At 44.0% G+C, this 9584-nt stretch overlaps 1 long non-coding RNA gene across 14 annotated transcripts; it reads left to right on the top strand.

The window, feature by feature from the left end:
- The first annotated feature begins 1335 nt into the window (after positions 1–1335).
- On the top strand, positions 1336–6998 carry LOC127342658 (uncharacterized). 14 transcript variants are annotated; one of them, XR_007876817.1, is made up of 10 exons: positions 1336–1801; positions 1991–2073; positions 2297–2499; positions 2718–2839; positions 2919–3030; positions 3144–4410; positions 4546–4724; positions 4802–5010; positions 5110–5249; positions 6439–6998. It is a non-coding gene; the product is annotated as an uncharacterized lncRNA (long non-coding RNA). The 14 variants fall into 14 exon arrangements; XR_007876819.1 differs by having other exon boundaries at positions 1336–1609; positions 1690–1801; positions 2718–4410; XR_011755584.1 differs by having other exon boundaries at positions 4285–4724.
- Positions 6999–9584: the final 2586 nt, after the last annotated feature.

The following is a 9584-nucleotide window of genomic DNA, read 5'->3' as shown; positions in this document are numbered from 1 at the left end:
CCCACCTCCGCGAGCGCATCGCCGCCGGCTCCCACCTCCGTGAGCGAGCCGCCCCACGGGGATCCTCCATGGCCTCCAGCCCTCCTCCACGGCGAGCTGCCCCGCCATGGCCCTTCACCTCCGCGAGCTTCCTCGCCGTCGCTGCCCTCCACCGAGCGCGCTCTGTACTGGGGCCGCCACCGATCCGGCGAGGTCGTGCGCCGCCGCTTCCGTTCCCGGCGGCGGTCAACCTCTACAGGAGCGCGGTGCTAGCTCCTTTCCTCACGACGGCCGGCCTCGACAGCGCCGCATCCTTCCTCCACGGCGTCGACTTTGTCCGCCGCGATGGCCGCCGCCTCCTTCCCCCACGGCCTCCACCAGAGCTGCAAACGACATCGCCAGGAGCTGCAAATGGCATCCGGGTGAGCTGCCTTCGGCATGGCCGGGAGCTACAACTGGCCTCCGCTGGAGCTTCAATAGGCATCGACGGGAGCTGCAAATAGCCTCCGCCCGGGCTGCAAACGGCCACCACCGGAGCTGCAAACGGCCTCCGACCGGGCTGCAATCGGCATGGCCGGGAGCTGCAAATGGACTTTGCCCGAGCCGCAATCGCGCCCGCCGAGCTTCAATAGGCATTGACGGAGCCGCAGACGGCCTCCGCCGGGTTGTAAGCGCCGCCGCGCGCCGGAGCCGCAAACGGCCTCCACCGAAGCCGCAAACGGCTCCCGGTTGACCTCGCAATCGACATCGATGGGAGCCGCAAAGGACCGTCGATCGGCGGCAAGTCTGCAACCCGCGTTTGGCGACTCGCAAAGGAGCACCGCCGGAGTCGGACGCCGCGCCGGCGCATAGCGACAGGTCGGCATCGCAGTGACGGCCCTACCATCGGGTGGAGGCGGTATTGCAAGGAGAGGGCGTTGATGCTGCGGTGGTGCTGCCGACCGGAGTTGACGCGTCTCCGACGAGTTTTTTTGCTAGATGAACCATTTTATTTATTTCTAGATGAACCATTTTTTTGCTTCAATGAAGCAAAAGCGGGACTTTTTTCCTGCGACAAAATAAAGTCCGAAGAATCATCGCAACTCTTCTTCTATTTTAGTCGAACCGTTTTTTGCTTCAATGAAGCAAAAGCGGGGCTTTTTTTGCTTCAATGAAGCAAAAGTGGGATTTTGAGATAAAACTGAGCTCTTCTTCTATTTTTAGTCGAACCGTTTTTTTGCTTCAATGAAGCAAAAGCGGGGCTATTTTTGCTTCAATGAAGCAAAAGCGGGATTTTGAGACAAAACTGAACACAGAAGTTGATCTAACGGTTCAAATTGATTTGATCCAACGGTGGAAGACCCAGAGGCTGGGGGGTTTGCAGCCTCCGGAGGATCCTCAGCACTTTCCTTCTTCCTCCCCAAATCGCGCCGCCAGCCCTTCCATTCTCCCAATCCCGCCGCCGCCATGCTCTACAAGAACATCCACCTCGCAAGTTCTCCCCTACCGTCACCCGGAGATGAGCTGTTGGAGTCAGATGCCTCTCCTAATCGTGCTGCCAGCCCTGCTCCTCGCAATCGCACCACCACGATGCCGTACAAGCACATCCGCCCCATACCAAGCCAGTGAGATCTGGAAGTCAGGGACGACGGTGAGCAAATCCTCGGCGGTAATCGTTGGCCTCCAATGTTTCTTGATTCAAATGAATCGTTGGCCTCCATTGTTTCTCAGCACCCAAGATATGGATTTAAGAAGAGATCAAGGAGGAGAGACGACTTTCTATTTTTCTATGTCCTCACGGCACAGCAGTCATACTGCCAAAGGGGTGGACAAAGTTGGTTTGGTAAGTTTTCCTCTTGTATTTTTCTTCAGCACCGGACTTCCATCTCACTGGCTACATATTTCTCGAATTACTATATGTACTTCTCGATCCCATTATTTGTTCATGTGCTATTTCTTTCATGCTTCACAAAGTGATTCATTTGATCTGCAACTAAAACTTCAGATCTATCTGTATTTTAATTTTTGGCAGACTTTGGTATCTATGTACCCGATAGCTGGGCATCAAGAATCTGGAGAATCCATCACCTAGCTTAGCCACTGTTGTCTAAAAAGGTCTGTGATCATCTATTCCATCCCATTCCCCACATGCATCTTTTTGAGTATTTAATTTTGATTTAGCTATGACTATTTTCTATGCAGCAACAGCAAAATATTCTTTTGTCATGTTATATCAATTACAAATATCCAAACTGAATTTTAATAAATACTTTTTTCAAAAGAATAGTTAGCAGCTATATCTGTTGTTATATAATAACATTGTATCTCTATTTTGCAGCGCCAACATAGAGCTGCTTTGATGATACTGCCCGTACTGATCGATAACCCAGCGCCTAAGGGATCCGGAGCACGCCAATCGTCAATTGGCAGATACGGCCGCGGATGGCGGGGAGGAAGGGGATAGGGCGAGGCCATTGCCGCTCGATGAATCGTTGGTGGAGAATTAGCCGGGCCACACCCCACAATCATGACAATTTCAAGGTGCGGCTTTTCTTTGGTCTTAAAATTTATACTGCTCAGGAGATTTGCAGATTTTATTTAGTCTTAAAATTTATAGTGCTCCGGAGATTGGCCTCGGAGATTTATATATGATGATGTTTTAGTGGTACACCAACCTATATGATTTGCTCTTGTTCATTTAGGCATGTTGGTAGCACCAGATTTATTGTCCAATTTAATTTTGTTCGCTAGCATTTCAGGGATCGAAGAACTCTTAGCGATAATAGGTGATTCATTATAACAAGGAAAGAAAGGGAAAGCCAACATACAAGAGAGAGAAAGAGATAGAGAGAATGTCTAGTGCAATCTGCACGCCATATATGTGTGGTCACTTCTCATTGTTGCTAATTTTTTATTTATTTTACCTGTACTTCCTTTCAAGGCTGCACTGCATTTTGCAGCACTCTCATACTTCATCAGCTAGGTGGAGTAGAGACCTGATCCTGCAATCCGGGGGATGAGAAAGAGTTGCATATGGATAAAATGGATGGAAAGAACCAGAGTGACCACAAGGTGAGAAAGATATCTTGCCGTATACGGGTGTATATTTTGAAATCGTTGTGATGTCAGTTTGAAAAACAGGGGTAATTATTGAGTTGACCAAATAGTTGATTTGTGCTTATTAGTGAAAATTCATCGAAGGTGTTGCGACCTACTTCATTTGCGGAGTTGTTGGAAGTTGAACTATCCATTCTACATGGTTAGAATTTCACTGCCAATCTTTTTGATGCAGTTGACATCAAAATCTCTGGCTGAGGTTGTGTGGTTATAACCTTATTCCCAATCATTTGGTACTGTTGGAAATTAGAACTCCCTCTTAAAAAAAATTCCTCTATACCACTACAGACCAATTTATTTTCTAGGAACTTAGAAAGGCTGACAATGATGTTTACTGGGATTTCCATTAGTGGATCGGAGTGTGTGATGTCATGGTTATAATAATAGTGTCCATAGACCGATCAGTGCCACAAGGTGAGTTGGAAAGTTAGTACTATAAACAGTGTGTTGGTCTACAAGCAGTAGAGAAAAGCGCCACCTGGTATTATGCCTAGATCTCCAATTGGCTTTGATTGGATGGATTTATGTAATTTTGGGCTATTGGTAATTAAGATTGGCTACGTTTCTTTTCTTCTCTGCAATATTTTTATAGACATGATATCCAAGGAAAGTTGTCACATGCAAGTAATAACAAGTGATAAAAAAACAGCAACTTGGGGTCATCAAAAATTCATTATCTTATTTTTAATAAAATTATGCCAGTTCAAGGCAGCTAAACTTTGCTGCGGAGTGAAAACTGGTTTTCCAGAGAAAACTTCACCATTGATTTACACAATGTGTCTTTTGTTGTATTTTCTTGTTTCTAAATCAATGCCTAATTACATTCTTTTTAAATGTTGATAACTTGACGGGTGCAGATTCATCATTACCAGCTTGATTCTTGACCTTACCTGGAAATTGATATTTATTTTTAGATGGCAATGTATTTATTTTTAGAAAATGAACTTCGTCCAACATAAATTACATTAGTATTTAGTTACTTTCCCATTTTATTTGCTTCTACCTGAACTGGAGTATCCCTTAAAACTTAGGTCGTAGACAAGAGCCATAATATATTTACCTTCATTACTGAGGAGAGTTTTGTCTTTTCTTTTCCATCGCCTTGATGAACAAGTAAACCTTCAGATTTGGATACCTTCACTTTTCTGTGACTTCAATGAAATACTCAATTCTACTTAACAGAGTTATATTATGTGTATTTTGGTTTAGATATCTCAACATATTATTCTTGATCTATCGGGGCTTGCATTCTGCATGGACTATACAGTGTTGGAACTTTATGAGGATGACATATCTTATCATGCGCATGGTCTAGACTTTATGGCATGAGATCAGGTATCTATACTATTAACGTTGTCATTTATAAAATACATGTAAATCAAGTAAGTTTGTATTATTATATGTGCGAACCAGTAGTATTCTCCCTATTCATTTTTATTTTTATTTTCATGGAACTTGACGTACATCAAGCACGTTATTCCCTATTCTCCCACTACGTCAAGCCTTTCAGCGTTCCTTTGGTCGCATCATCGTCGTGCTTCGTCGTCCACGTGGGCCAGCACAATTAAAACCTGCGCGTCTCTCTAAGTATAGGTAGTTGAGAACCACATGTTATTTGGGTTTCTTCTCTCTGAGTGCATCAAACCAGCGTAAGTTCTTGAACTTACATTAGAAATAGATGACTAGATTCATTTTGTATGTGACATTCAAGAATTGTCTTCTGCAGCCTTATCGGACATTCAAGTTCGTTTGCCTAGATCATATTGCGTGAACTCCCAAAGGCATACCTGAAGCTTCAGCAAGAAAATTTTCATACTCTATCAACAACTTTCTTTCTTGCAACCTGAAACACTCTGTGGGGGGGGACAAAAATTTCAGAAGCCACGCATCTCGGTGGAGGAAAATTTCCAGAAGCCAAATTGTGCAATATCATAGGTAAATGTGCATATCTCATTAGCTTTTATTCTTTTGAAGAATCCCGAAACCCTCCAAAATCGCACTATTCTGTTCACAACATCATATGGCTAATTGCAGGCGAGTTCAACAGCAGTCCGTTGCAACACCATAGAGGATTTGAATGGAAACAAATATTGGTTATCCTTTTTTGTACTTTTGCCATGTGAGAACTGCATAATGATTTTCAGAATGAGTCGAGTTCTTGCACTGCCACTCTGGTGAGTCCCACTCACAACCAACATGTTTCCGTCCGATTCCCATTTGGAAGTGAGTGTTTTCTTGTCTTTGCGATTCATTTGTTTAGAAAGCTGATGGATCATCTAGGATATACAAAATTCTGGACAGCCATCTCGATATGACCATGAGAAACTTGCAGGCACAATTTTAATCAAATCAATATCCAATGCATTTTGTTGGTACAAAAGAGCTATTTGATGAACTATTGTCAGGCTTTTAGCCTGGAAAGATAGGTTCTCACAATTTTTATTGAGAGTAGATTGTGTGATAACTGATGTTATTTTCAGCTGGACCATTGTTTAAACTTCATGCTGCAGTTCAGGTACTGCATTGAAATATCAATTGATTTAATCTCTTGTGTTGAAAAAATAGAGATACATTGCTACATATTGGTATCCTACTGCCTACGGGTAGGCGTTTATAAAGAAATACAAGAAGGGTTACAAAATTCCAATATGATGTAAATTCTGATCGCGCAAACATTTGCAAATATATTCCAATATGATGTAAATTCTACAGATATTTGAGAACGTAATACTTTTATAAGTGTTACAAAAATATCAAAATATTTGCAAGCAATATATGTGTGCATATTGTAGAATCATTACAAAAGAGGTAGACATCAGCTCAAGGGACCTGTTTTGGCTCCACATAATTTGGCAATAAATAACGACAACAATGGGCTTCTTTTGGCTCGACACAAGGTCAAAATATTTTGCAAGTTTGATTTCTCACCTACAATTTAAAACCTATAGCCGTTACATGTTTGTTTTCCTTTTGCTGGCAAGATGGGATTACTGTGACATCTCAAACATGTGCATCAGCATATGCCGAACACAATGACTGACCATAATGCAAATTATTAAGTAGCTTATATTCTGCTCGCAGTTGGACTGTACTGGATTCAACTTGCAAGAGAAAACACACCTTCGTTAGTTGTAAAAAAAAACACACCTTCGTTCCTTGTACATACAATGTTAGTATGATATAAAATTTTCTTATGTAGACTACAATTTGTGTCAACGCTATGATTGCCCTCCGATAAAAAGTTATAGCACAATTGGAACCAACCAGAATAGTATTAGCATATGATTCTACACCATATGGTCGCCATGAATTTATCTCTCATTAGCTTTATGACTCTTTCATTTGTCTTTGACTCCTGCACAGTTCACTGATGGAGTAAAAGGGGAGGAGCATCGCGAGGCTTCGCGTGAGGGACATGAGGAGTGGGACAAGTTTGTCGTTGGCGAGGACATGCGGCTTGTGGCGATGAGGGGTGGGGGCGAGATGCTGGGAAGAGAGGAGCGGGAGGCAGGGGAAATTAGGCGGCGGTGGAGGCCGTTCGGTGTCATTGGCAGTAGGAGACGACGATCCGGTGGCGCTCCATAGGCATGTGTGCGCGTTGAGGCAAAGAGAACCAGTGAATCTCGTTGACCCTTTATTTATCTCTCTTTGACTTCTCCGGCTGCTCAGTACTAGATTTTTCTACACCCGCCAGCGCTGAGGCAAGACGCATGCAACATGCCTGTAATCGATGGGACGTACCGTATCAAGATTTTTCTACACCAGTCCAACCATATTTTTATTTTACTTCATTCCGTATTTATTCTGAAGATTATTTTAGGATTGCTTTGACAGACTGGGTTGTTTCTTAGATCTTCTCAATCAGGCATAATATGTAGTCACCTCTTATTTGTTGTTACTAGACGTATGTACAAGATTTGACTTGGATAGTATTACATCATTTTAGTTGTGTGATAAACAAACTGGAGTTCATTTATTTATCCACTCATTGTAGGGCCTTGTGCATGCATTCGTTGTACTTCAATCTCAGACATCATCTCATTTTTGCTGGATATAAGGACCTATTAGCAGGCCGGCTTATTTAAGCCTCGTCATTGCAATAGTCATGGTATGTCTTGTTGTTGTGTTCGGTATTATCATGTTACAGTACATTATGAAATTTCTGATTTGTTTTGAATTTTTGTAGTGAGTTGTGAGTTATATATGTGCATCGAGAAATGAAATTTGAAGACCCGTGGCAACGCACGGGCATTTGTACTAGTCATAGGTAAAAGGATTGGCTAGTCCTATTTGACGCATCCAGCTTTCGTGAACGCGTGGACTGCACGCAACAGTCCTCGTGGGTTCTATCCCACCACCGTCGTCATCCTCTTATCTTCTTCTCCAACGAAACCAAGACAATTCCCCTACCGTCACTGTCGGTCATGCCGCCAGCTACTTGTCCCCGCAGCTGACACCGTTCACACGGTGCCTCCCCGCTGTACCCTCCTCCATTGCAGCCCAACTCCGGTCCGTCGCCACCCCGGCCTTCCTCTAAACCTCCCCCAACTCCGGCGAGCTCTCACCCGCACTGCACCCACCGTCCCCTAATTTCTCCGACAATTCCCCACCCTCCCCTAAGATCTTCGACGAGCCCCGCACCCGCACCCAAAAACCTAAGGTTTTCGGCCTCGCCTCCACTGGGGACGTCATGGCCACCCGCATCTTCCCCGTCTCTGGCGAGGTGGGCATGTGTAGCATGGTCGTCGTCTTCTTCCTTGGCTCCTTCTTCCTTCTCGACATCTCGAACCTGGCCAGCCCACGAATCTCATGCTGAAGGATTGACCTATGTGTTGCACCGCTAACACGCACAACGAGCGTCAAATAGGAATCACCAAAAACATGCTAAGAAACACCCCACCGTGAAAGGATTAAGAGCATATCTAGCCGAAGTACAAAAACTTAGAGGGAAAAAAGCCTCCCTATTGAAAGTGCATGGAGCCCCCATGTGTGGTTTTGGTAATTAATGACAATCCCTATGGACTAATGTTTGCATTGAGTTATATTTGTAGGAGTTGTCCATAGGCAATTCTTGAACCATATGTTGGCTTCAAGGTTGCAATAAGAAGAATTTGATGAAGGATATCAAGTGTCAAGTATGTCTTGAAGATGAAGATGAAGTGAGCCCTCAAGTTACTTCAAGACATCAATATGATGAAGAATGAAGAATGAAGTGCAAGTTCAAGATGAGCCAACTCGAAGAGTTCATAAGCTTGAAGCTTGCCATGGAGAAATGAAGTGCAAGTTCAAGATGAGCCATCTCGAAGAGATCCTTTGCTTGAGTCTTGCAATCCACATGGTGGTCATGGTTATGTGAAGATGCACCGAAGAAGAAGCTCTCCCATGGTGGATTATGGGGGAGCAATCCACAAGACTTCGTCAAGCAAGCACAAGCAAGAAAGGCGTTCCATCTTGTTGAGGTCAAGATCGTCGTCATCAAGCTCAAGTGGAATGCGCAAGTATAAGGTTTGCTCTTGATAGAGTTTCTTTCTCATCGGTCTCATAGTGTAGTTGGAGACCGGTTTATAGTTTAGTTGACGTACTATCAAGAGGGCTCTCGAGTGAGTAACTCGATCGTATCGTTCGGAGAGAGCTCAAACCTTTGCATCCTTGCATCATCATTCTTGGTTGTTATTTGGACCTTATCCATGTGATGTTTTAGAGCTTGTGCTTATTCTCATGACAAGTTCTAGTTCATCGAAAACGGATTTCGCATAGATCACTTGTTGCGTTTTCGAGTTTGATTCATCATCTTTCTTGGTTGTTATTTTGATCTTATCCATGTGATGATTTATAGCTTGTGCTTATTCTCATGACAAGCTCTAGTTCATAAAGAATGGTTTTTGCACGGGCAACTTGTTGCATTTTCGAGATTGGAGGTTTTACCGGTATGTCTTTTTTAGATAGGTCAAACCTTTCATCATTTGTTTCTATCCTCCCTTGTTGGACTATGATGGTTTCCTGCATGATCTTATAGATCTTGTTCCTAGCTTCAAAACAAGCCCAAGATCATCAGAATCGGAGTCCGGATGCTGAAGTTATGCCCATTTTAGTTTTGGTGTTTCTGCAGTTTGCCAGGCCGGATTTTCCGGGCCGGATTTTCCGGGCCGGATATTTCGGAAATATCCGGCCCCCTCGAAATCGGCTAAGGACCAGAAGAAAAGCAGCTCTGGACAGGGGCCGGACTTTTGGCCGGATTTTTACCAGGTTTTGTCCCTGAGGCCGGATAATCTGGCCCTTATTTAGGCCGGATTATCCGGCCCTGGTTTTGCCCAACGGCTCGATTTTCTTGGGGGGTATAAATACCCCCCTTCTTCCTCCTTGGGCTTGTGCTTCTCTCACTCTCTCTCTCTCTCCTCCATTGTTGAACTAGAGAAGCTTGCACTATCTCTCAATCCCTCCATGATTCTTGCCCCCATTTGAGGGAAAAGAGAGAGGAGATCTAGATCTACATTTCTACCAACCAAATC

This window comes from Lolium perenne, chromosome 3 (assembly GCF_019359855.2).
Source record: "Lolium perenne isolate Kyuss_39 chromosome 3, Kyuss_2.0, whole genome shotgun sequence".
Classification (NCBI taxonomy): domain Eukaryota; kingdom Viridiplantae; phylum Streptophyta; class Magnoliopsida; order Poales; family Poaceae; genus Lolium; species Lolium perenne.
The sequence above is the reverse complement of the archived record's forward strand: the minus strand, read 5'-3'. Positions and strand labels throughout refer to the sequence as shown.